Source organism: Neophocaena asiaeorientalis, unplaced genomic scaffold (assembly GCF_003031525.2).
Source record: "Neophocaena asiaeorientalis asiaeorientalis breed wild unplaced genomic scaffold, Neophocaena_asiaeorientalis_V1.1 scaffold771, whole genome shotgun sequence".
Classification (NCBI taxonomy): Eukaryota; Metazoa; Chordata; class Mammalia; order Artiodactyla; family Phocoenidae; genus Neophocaena; species Neophocaena asiaeorientalis.
Genome location: NW_020171822.1, coordinates 185,480 through 191,941, shown reverse-complemented (window position 1 = coordinate 191,941; position 6,462 = coordinate 185,480). Strand labels below are relative to the sequence as shown.

Genomic DNA, 6,462 nt, shown 5'->3' with positions numbered 1-6,462 from the left:
TGCCGCAATTAACAAGTCCACACACCGCAACAAATATCCCGCACAGCCTAAATAAATATTTTACAAAAAAAAAAGACTAGTGTCCTAAGAAAAGGATCAAAGATATACACAAGGATTCACTTTAAAAAACATTCGGGGGCTTCCCTGGTGGCGCAGTGGTTGAGAGTCCGCCTGCCGATGCAGGGGAGGCGGGTTCGTGCCCCGCTCTGGGAGGGTCCCACGTGCTTTTTTAAAAAAAAAAAAAAAAAATTCGGGAATTCCCTGGCGGTCCAGTGATTAGGACGCTGCGCTTTCACTGCGGAGGGAGCAGGTTCAATCCCTGGTCGGGGAACTAAGATCACAAGCCACGTGGTGTGGCCAAAAATTAAAATGAAAATTTAAAAAAAAGGACACTCTTTGCCATGATGTCTACAACAGAGAAAAATGAGAAACCACATGTAGTATAAGGCACTGTAGTTCTGCTTTAAAATGGCTAACCAGACACATGCGTTTACCTTTCCTCCCACACTAAAACCCCCTGAAATAGGCAAAAGAAATATAAAAATAAACCCAGAGCAGCCCTGAGAATATAGGAGGGCTCACAGCAGACAGATCTCTGAGGAATTCCAAGGAGCCATGAAGCAGGTTGAGATCGGGACTAAGAAAAGAAATGGCTTAATAGTAAACCACATAACTGAAGAGCTGTGAAACACCTCTACCTGTGCCCACTCCCCACCTTCTTTCAGTAGGACTGATGCCAGCATTTACCCAGTCCTGGCTCTCCAAAATGATAGTTCAGACGAGGAATACTCCTCAGTAACACTGAGGCCAGAGAAGTAGGGAAAGATGTCAATTAACTGCAGTTTCCATGAGGAATAGGGAGTCCCACCAACCCGAGAGCTAGCAACCCACACAGTCTGCAGTAGACACTGCGTTCCACACAAAGGAGACAGCACAAGCAAAGATACCAAGTTTGAAACAATTTTATGGAGAACTCTACATGCTGGAGAGCGCAGTGTTTGAGGCAAACAAGAAAAAGACGTGCGGCTGGAGAGGTAGGCAGGCAGAGAACACACCAAGGAGAGCCTGATGAGCCAGATAAAAGGAGATCAGACTTTCTCCTAACTTTCTCCTTCTCTTGTCAGCAACAGAGCACCACTGCAGGCTTTCAAGCAGATCAGTTTCATAATCAAAATCACGTTTCATATCATACTAGCAACTGTAGATAATATATCTGAGTTGGATAAGACCCAACTATCCACCTTAGGAGCCTCGGTGGATGGTGGGACCATTAACAGAGTTTTGTTTTGTTTTTTTAATTAAGGAGGAAGAGCAAGTTTGAGGAAAGTATGCTGTACTTCATATTAGACATCCTGAGTATAAGGTTCCTGTAGAATAGTCAGGTGTAGCTTTCCAGCAGGTTATTAAGAATGAGTCTGAAGGCATATAGTGAAAAAACAGGAAAGAATTTAGAAATACATCTGCATGTAAGTAGAACTGAAACTGTGGGTGTAATTGAGACAATGACCTAGGATAATACTTGGCCAAGAAGTCAAGCCCAGGTAACAGTAGCGTGTAAGGAGTAAGTGGATCGAGACAAGCCCACAGAGAATGCAGAGAAAAACGTATAAGAGAAAGACATGGAGAACAAGGATGCAAAGGAAACACACTGCTTCAAGGAGACAGTGACTAACAGTGTCAGGTGCAACAGAAATGTCAAGTAAAATTAGGACTGAATGAATCCACTAGACGCAACAAACAAGACGTTACGGGAGATCTCAGCAAAAACAGTTTAAGTAATGTGAGACTGGGAAGTCAGAGATCGAGCTGAAGTGTGAGAAGTGGATGAGAAATGGATAGAGTATGTATAGACCACACCCAGATGTTTACAGAAGAAGGGGAAGAGAGGTTAGGTAGCTAAGAGAGGAGTGGACAACTGGTTCAGGGAAGATTTTCTAGGACGAGAACCTTAGGAATAAGATAATGGGCAGAGAAAAATTTAAAAATCAAAAGGGAGACTCTGAGAGTCTATCCGCAACAGTGAGAGGCCCGTGTACCGCAAAAAAAAAAAAAAAGCAGGATAACTAACAACAAATCCACATCTAGAGGTATCGCAAAGAAACTGCAAAAAGTCAAAAACAAGGGAAGAATCTTAAAGGTAGCCCAAAAGAAAAGATAATTACTTACCTACAAAGAAATTATACCTGAACTGACTAAAGGCTTCTCATTAACAAACAAAACTTGTCAAAAGACAAGAGAATAACATTATCAATTGTCAACATAAATTCTGTACCCAGCTCAACAATCATTCAAGAGAAAAAGTGAAGTAAAGACACTTTCAGAAACACCAAGACCATGTTTACTACTAATAGGCCTTTAGTGAAAGAACTACTTAAGAACATTCTTTATAAAGAAGAAAACTAAACCCAAAAGGAAGAAATGGGGTGAATAAAGAATGGTGAGCAAAGAAAATTGAAAACATGTTGATGATTAAATATTCACTATTTTACAAACTTAAGGTGGTTTCAACAAGGCAAGGCCAAAGCATAAATAACTAACATGGAAGAGGGGATAAGGGTTAAAAAGTAAGCCATTCTAAAATCTCTGTCTTATTTGGGAGGATAGGAATAATAATTAAGCTTTGACTTAGTTAAATGTGCATGTTAAAATTTTAAGGGTAACCAAACTTCTGCCTTCCATCCTGGAATAAGAAAGCTAGAAGGAACAGAGCTGCCTGCCCTTACAATAAAAAAGAGCTGTACTAATTTCAAATTCATGTCTTTCTTGAAAGCCATCAGAGAACAACCAACTGGCTCAAAATCTTCCGAGAGAAAGGGCCTGCAAGGAGAGAGGAGACAACCTTGTGCTCACCTAGGGTAGACTGTAAGTGGCCACTGACAAGAGGAGTTCAGCTAGAATAAAAAGCAAATTGATAAAAGCCCGATGTGGCTTGCTGAAGGAACAGTGTGAAACCAATGGAGGTCACAGAAATTGGGGAGACCCCAGCCTTCTGCAGGATCTTCCTTCACCAACGCCACCAACCACTCACAGAAAGAGCCCTGAGGAGTGCCCACTGTGATGCAGACTTGAGGGAAGGGAACTGCAGCAGTGTCTCAGGAGCAAGATGTACACCCAGATCCTTCCCTCCCACCTACACTAGGGAAGAAAAACCTTTATCTGTGAAAGAAAGGCCAATAAGTGCTTCTACCCTTAAAGCACTGGTGAAAACTCACTGCAGCCGGAGGAAGGGGTGGGCACCCTACTCTGGGAGAGGGGCAGGACTCCACACTGAGCCCACAACAATAGCTAGGGTAGGGGCATGACCTTGGGACGTTGATGCAGGCCTAAGCCTGACGTTTAATCAGAACAAAAGACCACACCCCACCATCACTCCCCACCTCTAAGCTAACCTACTTCCAATAACAAGTAAACAGCATAATACCACTGGCAGAGGGACAGGAGGAGATCAAGAGCATGTAAGGAGACCCTAAGTCACAGTCCTGAAGGAAGACCCAATAAAATAAACCACCTCCCACCCTAATCAGAGAATTTGAAGCCTGAGGTATACTGAGAGTAACCACAGCAACAACCAAACTTAAAACCAGCCCAACTCCAAACCAGATTAACTCAAATTCCTGAAACAAAGGCCTAGCACAGGGAAAGATGTGTCCATTTACAGACATAAAAATTATGCACCTCAGCTCTTTCCCACCTAGAACCATGGAGGGTGCAAGAGAGAATTAAAAAAAGGTTCCTGCTGTGCCAGAAACCCTTAAGAAAAAGCAAAAGAATTTCACAGAGCTTAAGATCAAGAACCTGAGAAAGAAGTATGCCCAGAAGATGCTTTGAAAGGCAAGGAGGAAGCTTATCTATGAAAAAGCTAAGCACTATCACAAGGAATACAGGCAGATGTACAGAACTGAGATTTGAATAGTGAGGATGACAAGAAAAGACAGCAACTTCTATGTACCTGCAGAGCCCAAATTGGCATTTGTCATCAGGATCAGAGATATCAGTGGCGTGAGCCCAAAGGTCCATAATGGTGTTGCAGCTTCTCCACCTCCATCAGATCTTCAATGGCACCCACGTGAAGCTCAACAGGCTTCAATTAACATGCTGAGAATTGTGGAACCATGTATTGCATGGGGGTATCCAAACCTAAAGTCAGTAAATGAATTGATCTACAAGCATGGTTATGGCAAAATCAACAAGTGAATTGCCCTGACAGATAATGTGTTGATAGCTCTATCTCTTTGTAAATATGGCATTATCTGCATGGAGGACCTGATTCACGAGATCTATACTGTTGGAAAACGTTTCAAAGAAGCAAACAACTTCCCGTGGCCCTTCAAACTGTCTTCTCCATGAGGTGGAACGAAGAAAAAGACCACCCATTAGATGTAGAGATGCTGGCAACAGGGAAGACCAGATCAACAGGCTTATTAGAAGGATAAACTAAGGTATCTACCATGATTATTTTTGTAATCTGGTCAGTTTTTAAACAGTGACTGCTTTCAAAGTGAAAAAAATGTTTTACACCTCAGTTTCTATTGTTCTACAAAATAAGTCAGTGTTATAATAAAAAAAAAAAATCACAAGGCATAACAAAAAGCAGAGAAAAAACAACACTCAGAAAAGACAAAGAACATGTCAGAACTAGACACAGAATCAGATGTTGGAAATATCTAGAATCAAAGTTAAAATACTATGAGTAACATGTTTCGAGCTCTAACCCAAAAGGGGAACAGGAAAAATCAGATTGGTAACTCAGCAGAGAGATGGAAACTATAAGAAAGAATACAATGAAAGTGCTAAAAATTAAAAATACAGTTAAGAAAAATGAAGAATGCCTTCAATGGGCTCTTTAGTAGACTCAACTCAGCCAGGGAAAGAATCAGTGAACTTGAAGATGTCAGTAGCAATTACCCCGACCGAAAACACTGAGAAAAAAGAGTGAAAAACAGAACAAAACAAAACAGCACATTCAAGACGTGTGGGACAATATCAAAGGTTCTAACATACTGGTAACTGGAATCACAGAAATAGAAGAATGGGACAAAAGAAATATTTGAAGAGATAATGGCTGAAAATATTCCAAAGTTAATATAAGACATCTAACACAAATTCCAGATGATCAGAGAATAGGAAGATAAAAAAAAAAAAAAAAAGATTATCACTGCTGAGCACCAACACCACTTGAGACTGAATTCCATAAGCTCTGCCCCCACCAAACACCTCTGTCAACATGATCACCAGGTCATCAATTCAACTACACATGATGGCCACCTCACAATGCTCACTTCTATATACAAGTCTCACTCTGCATAAATGACTGGTCAAACCTAGGTCACAAGCCTGTATCCTAGCTGTAAAAGAGACTGTGGATGAGTTTTCTGGGAAAGTGGGACCTATAATATGAGAAATTACCAAAATGTAGAGAGGATACTTAAAAGTCTACTATAGCATCTAAAAATAAAATAAATAATTTTTTTAAAAGCCCTCCATCTAACTAACCAACTGTTAGTGTACGGTAGATTCTTTGGTGAAATCATTGCATCCTAGAGAGCCTTTCTGTAAGACACATATTCTTTTTTTTTTTTTTTTTGCGGTACGCGGGCCTCTTACTGCTGTGGTCTCTCCAGATGCACAGGCTCAGCAGCCGTGGCTCACGGGCCCAGCCGCTCCACGGCATGTGGGATCTTCCCGGACCGGGGCACGAACCCATGTCCCCTGCATTAGCAGGCAGACTCTCAATCACTGCGCCACCAGGGAAGCCCTGTAAGACACATATTCTTACCTCAATGTGGTAACACATTTTAAACTAGCTTCCCAATCTGAGGGACCTAAGCAGTGATGGGGGTTGGGGGTGAAGCCACATAATAAATAAGCAAACATCTTCACAAAATATTGGTTTTGCTTAATGTTAAGTAAGGTACAAAGCAGATATATACAAACACACATATGCACACACACACAAGAGCTTATTATGGAACAGAACTCAGCACTTCTATAACTCAGAACTTCTATGAATTCATGCAACAAATCATGAAAAAATTCAAAGAAATATCATTCTTATATTTGTAAACTTTGGCTTCCCCTTCATCTACCATACTGTAAATGTCGACAGAAGTTTGAGGAGTCTCACAGAGGGAGCCATTAGCACCTAGTTATACATCAACACGGATCCAATTATAACACAACTATGTCCGAGACCAATGACTAGACCTACAGGACAAGCACATCTATAGGGCGAACAGAGAGGAAGATCCACTAGACAGGTAACTGACAAAGAAGAGAAACCACTAAACAAGGAAGAAGGCATTGACAGGAGGAGATGGGGGGGGCAGGAAAAAAGGCACCTTTCTTAAGAGAAATATTTATTGAGCATTTCCTCTGTGCCAGGCAATGCACTAGATGCTCAGGCAACAACAGGCAACACTCCATGCCTTACAGTAGAAAACTGATACCATCTGCTTATCCATT

At 41.4% G+C, this 6,462-nt stretch overlaps 1 pseudogene; it reads left to right on the top strand.

Moving 5' to 3' along the window:
- Positions 1 to 3,699: 3,699 nt before the first annotated feature.
- On the top strand, positions 3,700 to 4,438 carry LOC112395984 (60S ribosomal protein L7 pseudogene; annotated as a pseudogene).
- Positions 4,439 to 6,462: the final 2,024 nt, after the last annotated feature.